At 51.3% G+C, this 23,575-nt stretch overlaps 1 pseudogene across 1 annotated transcript; it reads left to right on the forward strand.

Annotated features, from left to right (window-relative positions):
• Positions 1–1,999: 1,999 nt before the first annotated feature.
• LOC308535789 (high affinity cAMP-specific and IBMX-insensitive 3',5'-cyclic phosphodiesterase 8A-like) lies at positions 2,000–4,043 on the forward strand (annotated as a pseudogene). Its single transcript has one exon. The product of its transcript is annotated as a high affinity cAMP-specific and IBMX-insensitive 3',5'-cyclic phosphodiesterase 8A-like (transcript).
• Positions 4,044–23,575: the final 19,532 nt, after the last annotated feature.

A 23,575-nucleotide genomic window follows, 5' to 3' on the forward strand; every position in this document is an offset into this window, starting at 1 on the left:
TATTGCCAAAACCGGTTTGGCTCAGTGGATAGAGCGTCGGCCTGCGGACTGAAAGGTCCCAGGTTCGATTCCGGTCAAGGGCATGTACCTGGGTTGCGGGCATATCCCCAGTAGGAGATGTGCAGGAGGCGGCTGATCGATGTTTCTCTCTCATCGATGTTTCTAACTCTCTATCTCTCTCCCTTCCTCTCTGTAAGAAATCAATAAAATATATTTTTTTTAACAAAAAAAGATAAGAACTATTGGAAGCAGGTACTGACTGATGTTAATTGAAGAGAACAGGGATGCTGGGATGCTCACAGTCCTGTGCCCTTCCCAGTAAACATTCTTAACATGTGGGTCTTCCCCTTGACCATAGTAGGGGAATCCAGGCAGCCAGGGATGTTCCCAAAGTCACACTCAGAATTGGTGTGGAGTTTGCTGCCCATGGCATCTTACCTAACTCCTTTTTTTTGGAAGTTCATTCCTTTGAATCTTGAAAGAGATGGTTTTGGGCAGTTTGGGTAGAAAATCCATCCAGATGAGGAGAAACTGAACCACCCTGACTGGTTACCACTGCCATTTCCTACCAGTCCCCACTCCTCTCCTTTGCGCTTGCACAGCCCAAAAGAGGTTGGCACCATATGGTCGCCTTAATGACGCCCATCCAGTATACCAGTTTCTGCTGCTGACCCCCTGAGGTTGGCTGCAGCTCTGTGATGTGCTTTAACCAATGACAATGTGGGAGTGAAGCCTGTCACCACTAACAGAAAACTCGATCCACTGAGATTGGCCACCCTCTCTGCCCATCTCTGATAATGTCAACAGGTATCTACATGGTGGCTCCTCCTTTATGCCAGTCCCAGGAGAACCAGGGTGGACATGTGGCATGAACAGGATAGATGCCTTCTTTAAGCTAAGCCACTAAAGCTTTGGGACTGCAGCAGCTGGCCCTTCCCAAAGGTTATGAAGGACCAACTCTACTCTCTAGGAGGCAGCAGAGCCTAACATTAGAAGCCAGACCTCTGTTGTTAGAGACACATGGGTTTGACTTCTAGCCTTGCCTTTTATTTACCCTACAATCAGGCAATCTACCTGGAGTCTCTGACCCTGGATTTCCTCTCTATAAGACAGATGTTTAAACCATATCAGGTTGGGGAGAGGATTAATGCATGTAAAGCATTGAATCCAGGTCTTGGTACCTGTAGTAAGCATTGCAACTCTTAGCTCCATAGCTTTACAATGTGTATTGTCTAAAAACATTCTAACTATGTATAGAATGTCAAAGTTTTGTCTTTTGTATCTTTTCAAATTTTGTTTTTAATAGGATAGGATTGCGTATATTCTCTCATAGCTTGCGTTTTCTCGTACTAATGTGATATTTTAATAATAAAATAAAAAATCGACCTCGATAGGTTGAATGTGATCCCATTCACAGAAAGGTTTGCAGTTCGACTCCCAGTGATGACACAAGTAAGTGGAGCATGCAAGCTCAGTCCTCAGTGTGGGGGCTTGTAGAGGCCATCTGATCCATATTTCCCTATTACTCTCTCACTTTGTCTCTCTTTAAAAGTCAATTAAAATATTACTTATATAAATCCATTGATATTTGTGGGCTTCAGGAATAATTGCAGTAATACTCTTACCTCAAGGAGCATTCTGAGCTTCACAGAATCTGAAATAACGTCTACAAAGAAAACGACAGTTTTATATAGGGTGTCCCAAAATTTATGCAAGAAGTAATTTTGATGGAAAACACAGGTTTAGCACTAACCAGTTTGGCTCAGTGGATAGAGCATTGGCCTGCGGATTGAAGGGTCCCATGTTCAATTCCAGTCAAGGGCATGTATCTTGGTTGCAGCACATCCCCAGTAGGGGCTGTGCAAGAGGCAGCTGATTGACGTTTCTCTCTCATCGATGTTTCTAACTATTCCACTTCCTTCCTCTCTGTAAAAAATCAAATATATTTAAAAAACAAAAAACAAAGAAAACACAGGTTTATAATTAAGAATTGTAATTTTTCCTGGCAGCAAATCATGACATCATCATCATAGACCACAGAAACCCCCAGCAGCTGGACAAGTCTATTCGAGCAACAAAAGTTTCAGAAAACACAGTTATTGTTGGTGTAGTACGCAGGCGGGATGGAGAAGAGTCTGTGATGTCCCTCATTAGTGCCGGCTTTACGAGGAGGTACGTGGAGAACCCCAGCCTCCAGGCCTGTCACGCCGAGCTGCTGCAGCTGGAGTTTGGAGAGGTGCGGTCACAGCTGAAACTCAGGGCTTGTAATTCAGTACTCACTGCACTAGAGAACAGCCAAGACGCCATTAAAATCCCGAGTGAGGACAACTACATACAGTATGTAAACCCAGCATTTGGTACAACAGTGGGCTATGAGTTGGGTGAATTATTAAGGAAGGAGTTAGCAAAAATGCCTCTAAATGAGAAAAAGGCTGACTTGTTCAGTACTATAAATTCGTGCATGAAGATGGGCAAGGAGTGGCAAGGCGTTTACCACCCCAAAAACGGAGATAATGTACAACAAAATGTGAAGATAATACCTGTCATTGGACAGGGAGGAAAAATTACACACTATGTGTCCATTATCCGAGTGAGCAACGGCAGCAGTAAGGCTGAGAAGATCACGGAATGTGTTCGTTCTGACCCTCCCACAGATAATCCATCAGGCAAACATAAAGACAAGAGGAAAAGCTCCCTGGACGTCAGCAGTGTAGCCTCACGAGCAAGCGAAGTGGCCAGCCAGAGGCGACACTCCTCCATGGCCCGGATCCACTCCATGACCATCGAGGCGCCCATCACCAAGGTGATCAATATCATCAGTGCTGCCCAGGAGAACAGCTCCATGCCTGTGACGGAAGCCTTGGACCGCGTCCTGGAAATTCTGAGAACCTCGGAGCTGTATTCACCACAGTTCGGGGCGAAGGGAGAGGATCCTCAACACCAAGGACCTCATTGGGGGCCTGATGTCTGACGGTTTTCGAAGACTATCTGGGAATGAGTATACTCTCTCAACAAAACACCTGCATCCAATTTCGGGCAGCTGACTCACCTCCGAGTCCCTTCACAATATCCCACCGCGGATAGCTGAGGCCATGGAAAACGATGGCGACGGGACTTTAATGTCTTTGAACTGGAGACTGCCACTCAGAAAAGGCCTTTGACTTTTCTTGGTCTCAAAATCTTCGCTCGCTTTGGGGTCTGTGAATTCCTGAAGTGCTGGGAGATGACGCTGCGGCTGTGGCTGCAGACTGTGGAAGCCAACTACCACTCCTCCAACCCCGACCCCAACCCCACCCCCGCTGCCGACGTGCTGCAGGCCACCGCCTACTTCCTCTGCCAGGAGAGGATGCAGCAAGCGTTAGGTTAGAGTTAGACTCAGTGGACGAGGCCGCCCGCTGGCGGTGCTGTGTGACCGTGCCGTGTTGGAGAGCCACCACGCGGCCCTGGCCTTCCAGCTGGCCGCCAAGGAGGACAAGAGCAACATCTTCAAGAACGTGGAGAGGAATGACTGCCGGACGCTGCGCCAGGCCATCATCGACATGGTCTTGGCCACGGAGATGACCAGGCACTTCGAGCACATCAATAAGTTTGTCAACAGCGTCGTCAAGGCCTTGGTGGAGCTGGAGGAAAGCGAGGGGAGTGAGCCAAACCCTCGTGACGCAGACACGATGCTCCGGTCTCCAGAGAACCGGACTCTGATCAAGCGGCTGATGATCAAGTGCGCGGACGTGTCCAGCCCCTGCCGGCCCTGGGAGCAGAGCATCGAGTGGGCCGCACGCACCTCGGAGGAGGATTTTTCTCAGACCGAAGGAGAGAAGAAGCTGGACTTACCTGCGGCGATGCCAGCTTTTGGCCGAAACACCTGCAGCATCGCCCAGTCCCAGATCTCCTTCGACTCCTTCGTCACAGACTTGTTCCCTCCTTGGGACGACTCTGTAGACCTCCAGGAGTCACTGCAGCACCTGGACAACAATTTTAAACACTGGAAAGGACCCGATGAAATGACGCTGCGGGGCATCCGACCACCTCTGGCACCAAAATAGAGAAGGCTCCTTCTGTCCGAAACCGGACCTCTGAGACCGCTCTGCGCGCCTGGTGGACTTTGCCGGTGGTTTGCAGACGAGACCGGTCACCGGGCGAGTGGGCGGGCCGCGCTCCTCCGCGCGGGACGAGGCCACGGCGCGGCCCGGGCCCAGCGGCCGCTCCCTCCCGCCGGCGGACGGCGAGGGCGCCCGTGCGACCGCCCAGGCCGAGCGCAGAGCGGCAGCGCCCCATGGCGGCGGCAGCAGGAAGCAGGCAGGACAGCCTGGGCCTCGGGGCACCGTGCACCTGCCCCCCGCTTTTCCAGCCTCAGGGATCCTTCACACCGGCTGTCGTCTTTGATAGACGCTCAGAGTCCCTGGATCTGCAGGAAGCCTCATGGGGCCGAAATGCCCGTGAGATGTGGGTCTCTCCGGGTCGGAGTCGGGGTCCGCGGGGAGGCGCCGCTGGTTGTGGCCAAGGCTTCGGGTCCGGACGCAGCAGGGCGCCCACCCCCCTGGCGTGGGCAGCAGCGCCGCGGGGTCCTGCGCGTCCTCGGCCTCCCGGGCGGCCGGGTCCACGGTCTGGGTCTCGGTAATGTGGAGGCTCGGGGCGCAGCCCATGCTGGCGGGGCGCCCGGACACGCTGGCGGCGGCCGCTCTCCGGTCAGCCAACGGCCCGCCAACGGTCCGCCCGGCGCCTCGCGGCCACCGCCAGCGGAAGGGCGGACGGCGGGAGCGCGGGTCTCACGTCAGGAAGCGTGGCCGCTTTTATCACGGGCGACGGCGCGGAGGGGGCGCGGAGGGGACGCGGAGGGGGCGGCGCGGAAGGGGCGCGGAAGGGGCGCGGAGGGGGCGCGGAGGGGACGCGGAGGGGGCGCGGGGGGGGGCGCGGAAGGGGCGCGGGGGGGGGCGCGGAAGGGGCGCGGGGGGGGCGCGGAAGGGGCGCGGAGGGGGCGCGGAATGGGCGCGGGGGGGGGCGCGGAAGGGGCGCGGAGGGGGCGCGGGGGGGGCGCGGAAGGGGCGCGGGGGGGGCGCGGAAGGGGCGCGGAGGGGGCGCGGAAGGGGCGCGGGGGGGCGCGGAAGGGGCGCGGAGGGGGCGCGGGGGGGCGCGGGGGGGGCGCGGAAGGGGCGCGGAGGGGGCGCGGGGGGGTCGCGGAAGGGGCGCGGGGGGGGGCGCGGAAGGGGCGCGGGGGGGGCGCGGAAGGGGCGCGGGGGCGGCGCGGAAGGGGCGCGGGGGGGCGCGGAAGGGGCGCGGAGGGGGGCGCGGAAGGGGCGCGGGGGCGGCGCGGAAGGGGCGCGGAGGGGGGCGCGGAAGGGGCGCGGAGGGGGGCGCGGAAGGGGCGCGGAAGGGGCGCGGAGGGGGCGCGGAAGGGGCGCGGAGGGGGCGCGGGGGGGGGCGCGGAAGGGGCGCGGGGGGGCGCGGGGGGGGCGCGGAAGGGGCGCGGGGGGGGCGCGGGGGGGGCGCGGGGGGGGCGCGGAAGGGGCGCGGAAGGGGCGCGGAGGGGGCGCGGAAGGGGCGCGGGGGGGGGCGCGGAAGGGGCGCGGGGGGGGCGCGGAAGGGGCGCGGGGGGGCGCGGAAGGGGCGCGGAGGGGGGCGCGGAAGGGGCGCGGGGGCGGCGCGGAAGGGGCGCGGAGGGGGGCGCGGAAGGGGCGCGGAAGGGGCGCGGAAGGGGCGCGGGGGGGGCGCGGAAGAGGCGCGGAGGGGGCGCGGGGTGGGGCGCGGAAGGGGCGCGGGGGGGGCGCGGAAGGGGCGCGGGGGGGGCGCGGAAGGGGCGCGGGGGGGGCGCGGAAGGGGCGCGGAGGGGGCGCGGGGGCGGCGCGGAAGGGGCGCGGGGGGGCGCGGAAGGGGCGCGGAGGGGGGCGCGGAAGGGGCGCGGGGGGGGGCGCGGAAGGGGCGCGGGGGGGGCGCGGAAGGGGCGCGGGGGGGGGCGCGGAAGGGGCGCGGAGGGGGCGCGGGGGGGGCGCGGAAGAGGCGCGGGGGGGGGCGCGGAGGGGGCACCACGGCCGCCCCGCCGAACATGCCCTCCCCAGGCGCCCGGCGGCCTCCCGGCGCCCACTCGCCGGCCGCGCTCCCGGGAAACGCCGGGGCGGAGATTCGCGCTCTCCCCGCCGGGAGCCCGCGGCGCCGACACCTCGCGGCTCCGACCCCGAAAGAAGCGCCCGCCCTGAGCCCGGGCTGAGGGGAGCCCGTCGGGCGGCCGCCCGCTGAGAGGCAGGGGGCGCGGATCCCCGCGGCTGGGAGTTGGGGGGACCCAGTCGGAACGTCCGGGAGCCAGAGGGGAAGTTCAGTGTCAGCAGCCGGGAGCGGGAGCGGGAGCGGGTGGGGAAACCCGCCTCAGTGGGTTCGCTCCCTTCTCTGCTCTGTTCCAGCCGCTGGAAGCCCTATTCTTGCAGGAATCTTCCTGCAACGGGCCTCTAGTTGGGACATAAACACTGTTTGCATAGTCATGGGAGACACTGCAGTTAAACTAGATGAAAAGTGCCTCTTCTGGACACAAATCCAAAATTATTCCAAAGCCTGTGGCTTGTATGCCATTTGAGGATATTCTGAGGACCTCCATTGCTATGTCCTGTAGGTGAAGTCACTGGCAGAGAAAATAATCTAATGGTTTTGTGGATCCCCTGGTCCCTCTATGGTGTTCACCTCAAGGTTGTTGCTCAACAGGCAAGACCTCAAATCTAGAGGAAGCATAATGCTGTAACCAGTCCCAGGATGTATCTTTTTAACCAGTCAGCATTCCTGTTGATTCCAAAGGCAATAGTCTTCACTACTTGCCCACATTTGCAGCCACTGAGGCAAGGGTGTTCCCCCCAGAAAATGAGAACTGACATGCAACAAAGTACACCTTTCTCATGTGTGCTATTTGGTGAGCCCTGACATAGAGATAAAGCTGTGAAACTCTCACATGTGAAATAAACCCACCTGTAACTCATACCCAGGGTGGGGCACTAATGGGCTTACAGTTTTAAGTACAAAAAACACAGAGATTATTCTTTTTAAAATATTTTAGAAAATACTTTTATTATATTTTTTGGGATGGACAGTGAAGCAAGGGGAACAGAGAGATAAACATAGATCTGCTGCCTCCTTCACGCCCCCTACTGGGGATCCATTTGGGGATGTGCACTGACCTGGAATCAAACCAGAGAACTTTCCGTGAATGGGATGACACCCCACCAGCTGAGGATACTTTATGAGGCAGAGTTTATACATGTGTTATTATTATTAATTAATTAATTATTTTCCATAGCAACAACTCTAAACTACTTTTTGCCTCATCCTATATTTTCCTGATGCCCTGTTATAATCTCTCTGCATTTCTTGGCCCTCCATGCAGTCATGGATTTTCCTTTTTTTTTTTTTTTTACAATAGAATTGTTCATATTGTTCATAATTTTATAGGCACTATTTGATGTGTACTCATTAACAATTCTGGTTTCCTCAATGCTATACTGTTATTTTGGGATTCAACACAAATGCTTATGTGAAAAGTTTATTTAATTCTGAATAGTACTATGTTCTGTAAATCATCACTGTGTCTATTGATCTGTCTGTTTTCTGTTATTTCCTCGTTTGGGGTATTATAAATAAATATTCTGGGAATATTTGCACTCAGTTCTCTACATAGACATGTTTTACTTATCAAGATGCTGTGTAGATTAATGTTTTACATTGAAGGTCGGAACTGTGAGCCAATATGGTCATTCCCTTTGCCTTCCCTCTAACCCACAGTATATAAAAATTCCAGTTTTTCTGCTACCCTGCAAGGGCATACAATGGTTAACCTTTTCAAACAGTAACCCCGGGAAATGCATATATTGTTAACTCACTTTTGTTTTAATTCCATCTACCCAAGAATTTTTAAGGTGAACGTTTTTTTCATAAATTTCTTTGCACTGTCCTTATGTGCTCTGTTAAACTGTCTGCTGATAATCCTTTTCAAATTGTTTAAATAAATTTATTATTTTAACTGAAAGAGGACTGTGAGGATGTAAGACATATGCTTAAATTTCCCTCATTCCTCAGTGACTCGAGTGACACTTTGCCATATGGAATCATCGGTTTTGAATCCAGGAAGGAAAACTGTTTTAATGCTATGTACAACTGAAGTCAACTTATACCATATACTTATACATTTAATCTGCATTGTTAACATTCAGAGCCACTCTTATTTAAGTCTAAGCATTTATTAAAATATTAAGTGATGTGGAGGTTTATAGTATTTGTCTATGTCCTGGTGTAAATACTCTCATCATGGTCAGTTTTAAAATGCCAAAATAATAGCACTGGTCATGGACATGATAAGATATTTCAGTAGCACATCATTGTATTTTATTTCCAACACACTGATACAGTAGGAGCCAATATGCTACAGGACTTTCCTAATAAAACAGTAAAATTACTGGGATCTCCAAGTTTTAAACCTTTCTTAAAATTTGATTTACGTACAATTGATTTAAATCATACATTCAAAAAATATTTTAAGTGATTTCAGGGAAGAAGGGAGAGGAAGAGAAAGATAAGATCAATGATGTGAGAGAATCACTGGTAGGCTGCATCCTGTACCTCCATTCTCCCTGGGAAATGAGCCTGCAATCCATTTATGTGCCCTGACCATGAATAGAATCATGGCATTCTGGTTCATACGTCGATGATAAACCACTGAGCAACACCAATTGGGCTATAGTATTTAAAACTTTTTAAATAATTATATGTAATTTTTATTATTGATAGTATTACAGATGTCTCCCATTTCCCCCTGTATACATATTCTTTGGTGGATCTATTCCATACCTGCCCTTCCCCTCCCCTCAGAGATCTGTCAGTATGAACCCGTTAAGCAGACCTCCAGTCCCATCCTGTCCTCCAGCACCACTTGTGGGGCCTGAACACCTATACCCACCAGGGTCATTGGCAGGCATGAGACTTTCCCTGGGTCATTGCAAAAACTACATTACCCAGAAAGCACTGCGCCAGAGTCAGACCTGTAGGAGCATTTTGGTGCCCTCACATCCGGTTAGGGGAGACTTCCTGCGTCCTCCTCCTGGCGGTCATTTTGGCCTCTTCTGTGGGTGCACAGACTCACAGGCTTCAGGGCTCGGTGGCGGTAGCAGGAGGTGCTGGAGGCAGCGGCCTCGCTGGGCAGAGTGTATCTGAGGCTTGTGGACCCCAAACCGGCGGGATTGGGGCGTCCGTGCCTCCCCGACTCCTCTCCGCTCACACAGTTTGACTCAGCGTCACCGCATTGGACCCTCCAGCCTCTGTTCCCGGCGCCGCTCGGGTCCCGCAGCCCAGGGCGCGGCGTCCAGCACAGTGAGTCCTCGTGGGGACCCGGGGTGGGAGGGGGAGGAGGGGATGGGCTGCGGGGCCGCCGGGGGAGGCCGAGGGGGGACCGAGCCGGGAGGGGGGACACCCAGGCCTGGTTTGTGTCTAAAGGCGGCACAGAGGACGGGAGGCGGGTCCGGGAGGAGGTTCACTTTCCTGCCCAGGGCGCCGGGGCTGCGGGCGGCTGTGAGCGGCAGAGGGATGAGGCTGAGATGCGGGTGTGAACGTTCCCCAAACGCCCAGAGGAGGCGCCGCCTCCGGGGAGAGGGCGGCAGTGAGGGCGGAGGAGGGGCTGCGCACACAGCGACCAGCAGGAGGCGCCCTGAGGACCCGCCCTGAGGGAGGGCAGCTCCGCGGCGCTGGAACTCGGGCCTGAGCCCCTGGGTCCTGGGGTGGGTGCCAGGCCCTCAGCAGCCCTTTAGTTCCCTATGGGTGTATCACTGAGGCCGCCAGCCCCCCTCCTGCAGGTGCCAGGACCAGGAGCAGGTGGGGGGCCAACAGGGAGGGAAGGAGGAGGACTGGGGGCGCAAATGCTCTGCATTGGGGAGCCAGGTGCCGCCACCCCACAAGACCCGGCAGCCTCCCAGTCCGAAGGGCAGGGCAGGTGGAGGGCAAGCCGGAGGGACCTGCGGCCCTGGAGGCACCCCGCCCCCAGGAGCAGCGCCTGAGCTGCGGAGGAGGAAGGACAGGCCCAGGGGAAGGCCCAGGACTTGGCGTCCTCGGGCGATGGGGAGCCTCAGCCACTTGGGGCCCTGGCTGCCCTGCAGACCCAGGAAAGGCCCCCCCCCCCCCTCCTCGGCGGCAGCCAGGAGAACACCCGGCTCCGACCCCACGGTGGGTGTGGACACCTGCCGGCCCTTCCGTCCCATAAAAAAATCTTTGCGTTGCTTTGAGAGAGAAGAAGGGGGAAGAGAGATGAAACCACCGGTGATGGGAGAGGATCCCTGGTTGGCTACCGCCGCCCGCTGGACACTGTGCCTGCGCCCGTGCACAGGCCTGACCAGCGATGGAACCTGCTCTCCCGGTTCATCGGTCAGCGCCAACCACAGCAGCGCCAGCTGAGCTCTATTGTATATTTTTAATAAAATGTAATGTGTATTTTTTTATTTTCGATGGTGTTGAGATGTGTCCCATTCCTCTGTGCATATGTTCTTTGGGGGCCTCTCCCAGTCGCCCCTCCCCGGGGGGGGGCCTGTCAGTCTGTCCCCGTGAACCCGGCCTCTGGTCCCATCTCCTCCCCCAGCGCCATTGGCAGCGCAAGGTCACCTTCACCGAGGTCAAGACCAGGGCTGCGGGAGAAAACTACATCACCCAGAAAGCACTGCGCCCGCTTCCACAGAGGTAGGCGAGTTTAGGTACCTGTGCTTTCAGTTAGGGCGGGACTTCCGGTACCGTCTTGGGGGGGGGGGGCGGGGGGACGTTGTGGCTTCCGGTAACGGACCTGCAGGGTTCTGCGCGCGGCTGAGCGTTGATGGCGAGTAGAAGGAGGCAGCGCCCCGGTGCGCAGGGTGGGCCTGACGCTGGTTGAGCCCCAACACCCGGGCCTGGGGTCCCCGAGGCTCCCCGACTCCTCTCCACCGACCGAGTCCATTCAGCGTCACCCCATCGGACCCTCCAGCCTCGGTGCGGGCGCCGCTCGGGTCCCGCAGCCCAGGGCGCAGCGTCCAGCGCAGTGAGTCCTCGTGGGGGACCCGGGGTGGGAGGGGGAGGGGGGGCGACGGGCTGCGGTGCCGCCGGGGACTGAGCCGGGAGGTGGGGCACCCAGGCCTGGTTTGTGTCTAAAGACCACAGAGAGGACGAGAGGCGGTTCCCGGGAGGAGGTTCACTTTCCTGCTCAGGGCGATGGTGCTGCGGGTGGTTGTGACCAGCGGGGGGACCTTGAGCCCCGAGGGAGGCGGGCATCACCCGGCCCGGGGCGGCGCCAGACCCTGAGCAGCCGGAGCCCCTGGGTCCTGGGGTGGGTGCCAGGCCCTCAGCAGCCCTTTAGTTCCCACAGGTTCCTGCGGGTGCAGAGCCGCTGAGGACACTGGGCTGTGGGGCTGTGTCAGGGCCTCGCACTCTGGTGGCCTCTGAGGTCGTGGGGTCCCGGGGCTGTCGGCCCCTCTTCCTGCCCTGGGCCCTGGGGACACTCAGCCCAGAGTCCTAAGGCCACGGCTGGGGCTTTATGACGTGGACCCTGGTTTTGTCAACGAGTGGAGTGAGATGTGGGAGGTCCTTCCGGGCACAGGGACCAGAATGTGCAAAGGCCCAGAGTGAAGACTGAGCTGGTTCAGGAACGGGCAGGTATCCTTTTAAAAATATATACTTTTATTGCTTTTAGACACAGTGAGAGGGAGAGACACTGAGACATCCATGAGCAAGAAACAAGGATGATTGGTTGCAGGCATGTGACCTGACCAGGACTGGTGCCTGAAACCTCTCAGTGCAACATGGGTCGATGCTCAAGCAACTGAGACACGTATCAGCCAGGGCTGTAGATCACTTTAATATAGGGAATCATGGTCCCTGGCTGGTTAGGCTCAGTGGATAGAGCTCAGCCTGAGGACTGAAAGATCCCAGGATCGATTCCGGTCAAGGGCACATGCCCGGGTTGTGGGCACGATCCCCAGTAGGGGGTGTGCAGGAGTCAGCCAGTCAATCATTCTCATTGATGTTTCTATCTCCCTCTCCCTTTCTGAAATCAATACAAATTTATTAAAAAATGTATAGGGGATCATGATCAGGATGATAATGGTAATAGTAGCCTAGATGGGACAGTGTGGGCCTAAGGACTGGCTTTCCAGCTGGGGCCCCTGTTTGTGGGAGGCGGGTGTCACAGCGAAGCATAGGGACAAAAGTGGCACGTAGAGTGTTGGCGAGATAATGGTTTCCCAGTGGCCAAGGCCTTTAAAAGATGAGTGGACGTGAGATGAATTAGAGTCTGAAGAGTAATTCCAACAAGAGGAAATTAGGACTGATACATATTCTCTAAACCTTCACCAGGATTTGGCTGTGACCCTTGGTGTGACCTGGGAGGTTGCAGTCAATCTTGTGGGTTAGCTGACCAAAAGCCTACCCAGATTCAACATTGGAGAGTTCACACTGAAAAAAACCCATGTGAGTGTAGAGAAAGTGGGATGTCCTTTCATCAAAGGTCTCTCCTCATATACCACCAGAGATTTCACACTAGATAGAAGCCATATGAATGTAGTGAGTGTGTGAAGCCCTTCAATCAAAGGTCTACACTCATACAACATGCAGAGTTTACACTGAAGAAAAGAAGTAAGAGTATAGCAAATGTGGGGAATCTTTCAGCCAAAGGTCTGACTTCAATGATCACCAGTGAGTTCACATTGAAAAAAAACACCCATATGAGTGTACAGATTGTGGGAATTCCTTCAGTCATAGCTCGACCCTGATTCAACGGGAGAGAACTCACACTGGAGAAAAGCCACATGAGTGTAGAGAATGTGGGATGTCCTTTCATCAAAGCTCTCACCTCACTAAATACCACAGAGTTCACAATGGAGAAAAGCTAAATGAATGTAGTGATTGTGGGAGGTCCTTTAACCAAGGATCTAAGCTCATGGAACACCACAGAGGTCACACGGGAAAGATCTCATGCGTGTGGTGAATGTAGAAAATCTTTTAGCCACAGTCCTACCCTGGTTATACACCTGAGAGTTCACTGGAGAAGATCTTCAATGTGCAGGAATGCTTTATTTTTCTCACTTAGAATAATAACACCGAACAAGATCCTTTCTGACACATTTACGTGACTTTAAATTCCTTTTAACGGAACATATACTCTGCTAGATACATCGTGTGTTTCAGATGCAAGTGAGGCTTGAAGGAGCTGTATTGCACTTGCTAATATGGACAGACCTACTACTGATTTATATAACACTGAGTATTTTTGGCTGAAGAGATTTCACCTCTAACATCTGGCTCACCTGAAGAGGGTGCATCAGTCGCAACCCCTGTGTGCTCAGGGGAAATGTATTCTGTGTTCTCACTTATTCTTGAGAAAATTGTAATTACTCTAAGCTCTTGGCAGTATTTTCATTCCTTTGTCTCTGACTAAACAATGCACCCTACGCAGGCTTCATTCAGAGTACCCACCCTCCTCTACATTGTGATTTGCACATTATGCTTTGATGAATTGTTTCAGGTTCAGATTCACTCACCTGCAAACCACTTACTGTTCTTTGTTCTGGATTATGATCTTTCAGTAAAGGTGTTTTTTCTTTTGTACCTTTAACTTTTGGGGTTATATTCACTGCCTTAGGTAATTAGAAAGGAAAGTTGTGATCTGTCAGCATGTAGAGGTGAGCAAATATAATGGGGTCCCAAATTTCTGTGCTTTGTCAGGCACATAGTAATGACAGAAAATTACTGTTTGTCCAATATTGGCTTTTTATTTTTTGAATTGCTGCCAAGGCCTTAAAAAATGTCCACATGACTTTGTGGTTCTAATTTTCAGCCTCGTGCCTCTATTATTGGTGAGGTCATTGGTCATCCTTGAAAGGAGGCTTTTGTTGTGTTTCTGTGGACAATATTCATTATAGTCTCCTGTCACATTCTGTATTACATAATTCTCAACAATGTTTAGGGCAGGGGTTCTCAACCTGTGGGTCCCGACCTCTCTGGGGGTCAAACGACCCTTTCACAGAGGTCGCCTAAGACCATTGGAAAACACATATATAATTACATATTGTTTTTGTGAATAATCACTATGCTTTATGTTCAATTTGTAACAATGAAAATACATCCTGCATATTAGATATTTACATTATGATTCATAACAGTAGCAAAATTACAGTTATGAAGCAGCAACGAAAATAATATTATATATATTTAGGGGAGAGAGAGAGAGAGAGAGAGAGAGAGAGAGAGAGAGAGAGGGAGTCTGGTCAGTAATTTTTGCCATTTTTCAAATGAATTTATGATTTAACCAATAAGAGGACAGTTCAGCATCTAAGACATCTGTATTCAGTTCATTCATTCCTTAAGGATTCAGTTGATTTCTTTGTCATTTGTAACTATAGGTTTTGAATGTTGGAAACAAAATTGTTTTCTCAAATTTTATCTTATGCACAATGTAATGCCCCCTTGCATGATACACTTTTAAGTTTAATCTACATTGCTAACATTCTACACCACGCACTTGAAGTCAAAGCATTCAATAGTAAATCAAGTGAAGTTTTGTATTATTTATCAATTTTCCTGATGGTAAATACTCCCATTATGATGAGTTTCAATCTGACAAAATGATGGTACTGAACATTGGCCTGCTAAGATATTTCAATAGCAAATCAATATGCTTTATTTCCAACATTCTGATGTGGTAGGTACAAATATACTCAAGAACATTCTTGATAAAATAGTAAAATAATAGGAAGTGGCAAGTTTTAATCATTTTTTAAGCTTGTATGTAAGTATAATTTATTTAAAACATACATTCAAAAAATATTTTCTTATTGATTTCAGAGCAGAAGGAAGAGGGAGAGAGAGAGAGAGAGAGAGAGGGAGAGAGAGAGAGGGGGAGAGAGAGAGAGAGAGAGAAACATCAATGATGAGATAGAATCACTGATAGGCTGCCTCCTGCATGCACCACAGTATGAATCCAGCCCACCACCTGAGCATGTGACCTGACCAATAATTGATCAGTGACCTGCAGGGTCATAGGTTAACACTCAATCAGTGATCCACACTGGCCTGTCTCTCCTACGATTTTCAGGGATCCCACTCGACCTGTAACCAGGGTAGCAATGAGCAGTGGCAGCTCGGCTTCAAGTGCTGGGAGTGCAACTTGCCCGCAGCGCCCTGGGGGCCGCTCAAGTTCTCCGAGAAGTTCCAGCTCTTCACGCCCTTCTCTCCGGGCTTCGAGTTCCGCCCGGTCCACAAGTATTGCTACATCTCTGCCACACCACCCAATGCTGTTGACCAGCCCTGCCTTCGGCTAAAGGTTTATGTGCGGCCAACCAACGAGACCCTGTATGAGGCCCCTGAGCCCATCTTCACCAGCAATAATTCATGCAGTAGCCTGGGCAGCTGTCAGCTCTTCCTCAGCCCTGCCCTGGTACTCTGGACCCTTTTGGGCTCCTAGTTCTGGCCCACATGATGCCGGCCCCACCTGGACGACCGAATCCAATACCAAAGAGAGATGCCTGGCGCTCCCTTGACTGGTGCTGCCCCCACCTACAGGGGGTTTCTGCCTGCTCCAGAACCAGCGCCAGTGACAGGGACAGCCAACAGCCCCTGATGCCTGAGGGGCAGGTTGTCAGTACAGCCCCTGAGCAGACCATCTCCTCGGGGGCACTGGAGACCCTGAGCAACTATCAATGATGTTGGGTTTTTTTGTTTGTTTTTCATGGTTGGATCAGAAAGGCTTGAATTTTTAATTTAATTTATTCCATGCTGTCGCCAGTGACTTTGAAAGGAAACACATTAGTTTTGGGGGAGGTCCTTGGCCCCCTGGGGGGTGGGGATGGGTGACCCCTAGTCTGGTTGCTCCATTTTTTTGGGTCCTGGCTGTAGACCACCGCAGACCCCCCAGATGTCCCAGGACAGGCCAGCATGAGGCAGAAGGGTAAAGGTGAGACCCCTGGATTCTGGCCCAGAACTCTGAACCCACCTCAAATTCTCGTCCCCTCAGCCCCACTCTCCGCATGCCTGGTGATTGTCTCCCAGAGTGGAAACCCACGCTGTTTCACCAGAGGCCCCTGGAGTTCCAGCCATCCCGAATTACAGCTCCCCACTGTGCTCCACAGCCTCTCGCCATCACCCCTGAGCCCAAGAAGACCTTACATTTCTGTAAATAGAGCCAGGAAGTATATACTGTGGTTTATTTTTACTGTATTCCTGAGGACGAACTGGACAGTTGCTTTTTTTCTCACATCTTCAGGGGCATCTTTTATTTTGGTGGGAGGGTGGGTGGACTATTTAGAGTAGAAGCCACACTTTGCAATAAACTTGTTCATCTGTCAGAGCCCTCTTACTCTACTCCGTGACTAATACTGTTTATAAGAAAAAAGAAAACAGGACACCACAAGATGGGGGGTGGACCTGCCAAAAAGAAACCCCCCTCCCAAAGACACTTTAATGAAGCAAACAGCACATTTATACAGATTTCATATTTCTACCCACCTTTCCTGGTCTGTGTTTTATATATATTATATATAAATATATATGGTGCACAGCTGCTGGGAGACCACCAGGCGTGCCAGCTGGGGGCGGGGTGGCTTTTGTAGGGGTTGGCGTGGGTGGTGGTGTTGCCACACCTGGAGCTGGGGACAGGGCCTCCCCCCTCCCGTCACAATCAACTTTGGATTCTGTATTTTTTAATAATAAAATAAGCAGAAACCTCAAAAACAACAAAAAAATTTAATGCATTTATTATCGTTGATAGTATTACAGATGTCTCCCATTTTCCCCTGTGCATATATTCTTAGGGGGATCTCTCCCAGTCCTCCCGCACCCCTCTCCTGGGAGATCTTCAGTCTGTTCCTGTTAACCAGGTCTCTGGTCCCACCTTGTCCTTCCCCAGGGACACTTGCTGAACCACATCACCTTTATTCACCAATTTCATTGGCTGGGATGCTAGCCCGCCCCTTGAGCTTGGAGAAAACTACATTACCCAGGAAGGAATGCGTGTACATGGGCAGAGCTAAGAGGCACATTTGGTGTGAGAAAACTACATTACCCAGGAAGGAATGCGTCCACGTGGGCGGAGCTAAAAGGCACTTGGGTGTCTTTGCAGCGGTTAGGGTGAGACTTCCGCCTTTGTCCTCCTGGCGGCCATTTTGACCTCTTTAGTTTCTTCAAGGACTCAGAGGTTCAGCCCACTGGTCCTGAGTAGGAGGAGGCCTAGGAGGCAGCGTCCTTGCTGTGCGGGGTGTGTCTGAGGCTTGTTGAGCATCAACAGGCTGCGAGTGGGGCCTCCGTGCCTCCCAGACTCCTCTGTTTACAGCCTTCCCGCTGCCTCACGCCACTTAACCCTCCAGCCTTAGGGACTGGAGCCTCTCAGTTACTGCAGCCCAGGAAGCCGCATCCAGAACAGTGAGTCGCTCCTGGGTGACACAGGGTGTGATGGGGAAAGGGCCACAGGCTGCAATGCCACCTTGTAAAGACACGGGGGTGGGGCTGAGCCTGGAGGCATAGGAGACCCCTTGCCTGTTTGGGGTCTAAAGGCATCAGAGAAGATGAGGTGTGGTTTTGCACGAGGAGTTTTTTTTTATTTTTATTTTTTTATTTTTATTTTTTTAATTGTTCTTTTCTTTTCTTTTATTTTTTAATTAAATCTTTATTGTTCAGATTATTACATTTGTTCCTCTTTTTTCCCCCCCATAACTCCCCTCCTCCCAGTTCCCGCCCCACCCTCCGCCCTCACTCCCCACCCACTGTCCTCATCCATGGGTGCACGATTTTTGTCCAGTCTCTTCCCGCATCTCCCACACCCCTTTCCCCCCCAGGAATAGTCAGTCCATTCCCTTTCTATGTCCCTGATTCTATTATAATCAACAGTTCGTTCTGTTCATCAGATGATTTATTCACTTGATTCTTAGATTCACTTGTTGATAGATGCATATTTGTTGTTCATAATTTGTATCTTTACCTTTTTCTTCCTCTTCCTCTTCTTAAAGGATACCTTTCAGCATTTCATATAATCCTGGTTTGGTGGTGATGAACTCCTTTAGCTTTTCCTTATCTGTGAAGCTCTTTATCTGACCTTCAATTCTGAATGATAGCTTTGCTGGATAAAGTAATCTTGGTTGTAGGTTCTTGGTGTTCATCACTTTGAATATTTCTTGCCACTCCCTTCTGGCCTGCAAAGTTTCTGTTGAGAAATCAGCTGACAGTCGTATGGGTATTCCCTTGTAGGTAACTGAGTTTCTTTCTCTTGCTGTTTTTAAGATTCTCTCTTTATCTTTTGCTCTTGGCATTTTAATGATGATGTGTCTTGGTGTGGTCCTCTTTGGATTCCTTTTGTTTGGGGTTCTCCGCGCTTCTTGGATCTGTAAGTCCATTTCTTTCACCAGGTGGGGGAAGTTTTCTGTCATTATTTCTTCAAATAGGTTTTCAATATCTTGCTCTCTCTCATCTTCTGGCACCCCTATAATTCTGATGTTGGTACGCTTGAAGCTGTCCCAGAGGCTCCTTACACTATCCTCACATTTTTGGATTCTTTTTTCATTTTGCTTTTCCGGTTGGGTGTTTTTTGCTTCCTCGCATTTCAAATCATTGACTTGATTCTTGCGCTCCTCTGGTCTGCTGTCGGGAGTCTGTATAATATTCGTTATTTCAGTCCGTGTATGCTTAATTTCTAGTTGGTTCCCCAATATAACATTGAGGGTCTCATTCGTTTTCTTGTAGATCTCATTAAGTTTATCGGCGGCTTCTAAACAGTTCTTGAGAGACCTTAAAAGTGTGGTTCTGAACTCTAGATCTTCCATTGACAATTTTGTCCTGTTTCTTTGTCTCCGCATTTTGTTATGCTTCCTTGGTGCACCCCCTAGTGGTCTTTGTTCGTGGTTTTATAGTTAAATCTTGATTGTTGTAGCTAATTCCAGGGAGGGTTTGACCTCCAGGCCAAGTGGCTATGAGAATCAGCTGTGTCAGCAGTGAGAGAACTTCTGTCCTCTAGGGAGGTGCTAATCTAGCCTTTGCCTGAGGCTATCGGGCAAATGCCTCTGTGCAGGGCTTGGGCAGGGCGGGTCGCACAGGATCAACAGGGTGGGCCGGAGAGAGCAGTTATGGCGGCTCTCAGTCCTGTCCCCAGGGGCTCTGCCTCTCTGAGTCCCAGCACCCGCTACAGAGCTCGGAGAGAAAGCTGCACTCGCTCTGACCGAAGCCAGACAGTCCCGCTTCTCCCGTTTGAGTCTGGGTCCCTAAAGACTCGCCTGTATCTGGAGCTCAGAGTCTGCGACTCCCTCCCGATTGAAAACGCCAACCGCGCCCTCCGCCGCCAGCCCGCTCCGCGCACTCCACACCTCAGAATTTGACTTCAGCACTGCGCCTCCTCTGAGTGTCCGTCTGTGTTTCTCTTTCCTCCTAGTTGTAGGACTTCCACTCAGCCAGCGTTCCTGTGGTTCTGGGTGATGTCCCTTCCGTCTTTTAGTTTCACTTTTGAAGTAGTTGTTCAAAGCAGCACACTCCGGCGTTAACCTATGCCGCCATCTTGGTTCTCCTCTCGAGGAGTTTTTTTTTTTAAATTAAATCTTTATTGTTCAGATTATTACAGTTGTTCCTCTTTTTCACCCCATAGCTCCCCTCCACCCGATTTCCACCCCACCCTCCGCCCTCACCCCGCCTCCCCCACTGTCCTCATACATAGGTGCATGATTTTTGTTCAGTCTCTTCCTGCATCCCCCACACCCCTTTCCCCCCAAGAATAGTCAGTCCACTTCCTTTTCTATGCCCCTGATTCTATTATAATCACCAGTTTATTCTGTTCATCAGATTATTTATTCTCTTGATTTTTAGATTTACTTGTTGTTAGATGTGTATTTGTTGTTCATAATTTGTATCTTTACCATTTTCTTCTTCTTCCTCTTCTTAAAGGATACCTTTCAGCATTTCATATAATACTGGTTTAGTGGTGATGAACTCCTTTAGCTTTTTCTTATCTGTGAAATGCTTTATCTGACCTTCAATTCTGAATGATAGCATTGCTGGATAAAGCAATCTTGGTTGTAGGTTCTTGCTATTCATCACTTTGAATATTTCTTGCCACTCTCTTCTGGCCTGCATGGTTTCTGTTGAGAAATCAGCTGACAGTCGTATGGGTACTCCCTTGTAGGTAACTGACTGTCTTTCTCTTGCTGCTTTTAAGATTCTCTCTTTGTCTTTTGCTCTTGGCATTTTAATGATGATGTGTCTTGGTGTGGTCCTCTTTGGATTCCTTTTGTTTAGGGTTCTCTGCGCTTCCTGGACTTGTAAGTCTATTTCTTTGACCAGGTAGGGGAAGTTTTCTGTCATTATTTCTTCAAATAGGTTTTCAATATCTTGCCCTCTCTCTTCTTCTGGCACCCCTATAATTCTGATGTTGGTACGCTTGAAGTTGTCCCAGAGGCTCCTTACACTATTTTCATATTTTTGGATTCTTTTTTCTTTTTTCTTTTTCGGTTGGGTATTTTTTGTTTTTTCATATTTCAAATCTTTGACTTGATTCTTGTGATCCTCTTGTCTGCTGTTGGATCTCTGTATATTATTCTTTATTTTAGTCAGTGTATGCTTAATTTCTAGTTGGTCTTTTTTCATATCCTCCAGGGTCTTACTAAATTTATTGGTGGTTTCCAGAAAATTCTTGAAAAACCTTATAAACATGGTTTTGAACTCTATATCCAGTCGTTTGCTTTCCTCCATTTCTGTCATTTGTGACCTGTTTCTTTGTCTCCTCATTTTTTATGCTTCCCTGTGTTGGTAGAGTGGTTTTGTGTGCTAGGTGTCCTATAGGGCCCAGTGGCTCAGCCTCCCCAGTTACCTGAGATGGACACTCTTGGTGCACCCCCTTGTGGGCTTTGTGCACAGTCTTGTTGTAGTTATGCCTTGATTGTCATAGGTATCACTGGGAGGAATTGACCTCCAGGCCAATTGGCAGTGAGAATCAGCTGTGTCTGCAGTGGGAGAACTTCTGTGCTGAAGACACCCTTCTGGGGCAAGACTTGCTTCAGTGGGGCTTTGGTGCTCACTGAGTCTGCCCCCTGAGTGTGTCCCTTATGGATCTGAGGAGTTGTAATCTGGATGGTCCCACTCTGATCACTGGGTACACTGGCTCTTGGATCTAAGGAGGTGCTAATTTAGTCTCTGCCTGAGGTTACCCAGCAGGAGCTATGAAAAGATCTGCAGATTCCCCTTCCTTTTTTGGAGTTTGCAGGTGCCCAGATGAGGCCCAGCTGTGAAGCAGTGCAAGCTGCTGTGGGGCCTTGGGCCTTCTCTTGGAAGTTCTGGGTCTGTCTGGCCCAGCTGCAGTTTGTTAGGTAATTTTCAGGTTGCAAAGAGCCAGGGCATTCATATGCAAAAGCCTCTGCCACAGCCTGGGGGGGGGCGGGGTCTCAAGGACTCAACGGGGTGGAGCAAGCAGCTATGGCAGATCCTCAGCCCTGCCCTAAGAGTGTCCCGGTAATTTAATTGCTACAAGCATCTCTGAGGGAAAGCCGCCCTCGAGTTCCGAGTTCTTCCTGCTGCCAGACAGTCCAGTTTCTCCCTGTATGAGTCCTGGGTCCCCAGAGACTTCCCAGAACTGGAGTTCAGAGCTATTGGGAGCTTGTGACTCTCTCCTGATTCAAAAAGACAGCCGTGTCCTCAGGTACCAGCCCCTTTCCATGTGCGCTCGAGCCTCCTTACCTTTGCACTTTACTTCTGCAGCTCCTGAGTCTCAGTGTACTTTTCTCTTTCCTTTTAGTTGTAGAATTTCCACTCAGCCAGCCTTCCTGTAGTTCTGGATGATGTCCGTTTTGTATTTTTGTTGTATTTTTGAAGTTGTTGTAGGAGGCAGCAATTTCAGTGTTTACCTATGCCACCATCTTGGTTTCTCCCCCAAGGAGTTTTAATTTCTTTCTCAGAACGCTGGGGCCATAGGTGGTTGTGAAAATAGAGGGACATTTTCTGAGGTAGGATTCTAACTTTTCCTAACATTGCTCAGAGGTAGAATAGACTGGAGGACAGAGGAGAGCATTGTGGACAGGAAGGGGAAGTCCTGTAAATGATAAGGTAACTGGCAAGAGTGAGCACTGAGCCCTGCGATAATTCACGCAAATGGAGGGTACCTGGCCTCTGGTCTGGGCAAGGGTACTGAGCAGCCTGATCCCATAGAGCCTGGTTTTTGCCAGGCTCTCACAGACCGTTTTCTTTCCACAAATTCCTGCAAATGCAGAATCGATTAGGTGTACGGGTTTGTGGAACTTATTTCAGGGCCTCACACACTTGTGGCCTCTGATAGAGTGGAGTCCTTGGCCTATCCAGCTGCTTTTGTAGCCCTTGGACCTGGATACTTTGAACAGACACTAAGCCCAGAATCCTAAGTCCACGACTAGGGCTTCATGAAGGGGACCTTGTTTCTGCCAACCAGTGTAATGAGTGGGAGGTCCTCCAGGGCATAGGTTCCAGAATGTGCCAAGACTGGGAGTGAAGAGTAAGCTGATTCAGGAACTGACAGGTATGTTTCATATATATATTAGATGTAGAAAGGAAGGGAGAGGTAGAGAGACAGAGAAACACTAATGAGCAAGAAAGAAGGATCAGTTGCTGCCTGCACAACCCCTACTGTGGCTCTAGCCCACAACCCAGGCATGTGACTATGCTCAACGATCTCAGACATCAGCCAGGACTGTAGATCACTTTAATACAGGGAAGGGAATCATGGTCAGGTTGGTAATGGTAGTAGTAGCTCAGAAAGAACAGTGTAAACCTGAGTGCTAGCTTTCCTGCTGGATCCACTGTTTGTGGGAGGTGGGTGTCACAACACATCATAATGAGAGAGTTGTTATGTAGAGTGTTGGGGAGAGAGAATGGTTTTGCAGTGGGCAAGGCCTTTAAAAGATGAGTGGACCTGAAATTAATTGGAGGCCAAAGAGTAATTCAAACAAGATGAGATTGGGTTGGTACATAGTTATTTCTCTAAACCCTCTCCAGGATATTGCTGTGTCCCTCAACGTGGCCTGGCTGGTGGAGTAACAGTCAGTCTTGTGGATGAACTTAGTGCCCACTTGTCATTTCTAGTTGAGGGCTGACCCAGTGCACAATAGGAATGGGATAGCATACATCAGTGTCACCTGTACTTGAAAATCTCCACCAGCATGGGGAAGGGAGAACAGAGTGCCGGGGTCCTGCCCCAGCAGGTCCAGGGGTCCCCAAAGGTGTGGACGGAGTCGGCGAAGAAGGAATGACACAGAGGCAGCGTTCAGTTGATCAGCAGCCTAGCCAGGATCTCTAGCCAAGTTCTGGTCAGGATCTCCAGCGAAGTTCTGGTTCGGATCTCCAGCCAGGTTCTGTGTCCATGTTCTCTTGCTAGGTTCTCCAGCCAGGTTCTGTCCATGTTCTCCAGCCAGGTTCAGTCACCAGGTTCTAGTCAGGTTCTCTTGCCAATTTCTGTAGTCAGGTTCAGTCCAGGATCTTTTGCCATATTCTCTCCAGCGAAGTTCTTCTGTCTGTAGGTTCTGTGTAGGTGCTGTCTTCTTTCTGTCTCCTAAGTTCTGTGTCTTGCTGTCTGGTTACATCTGTATTTATACCAGTTGATTCAATCCTA

The sequence above is a fragment of the Myotis nattereri genome, assembly GCF_964212035.1.
Source record: "Myotis nattereri genome assembly, chromosome: 21".
In the NCBI taxonomy this organism is placed as follows: Eukaryota; Metazoa; Chordata; class Mammalia; order Chiroptera; family Vespertilionidae; genus Myotis; species Myotis nattereri.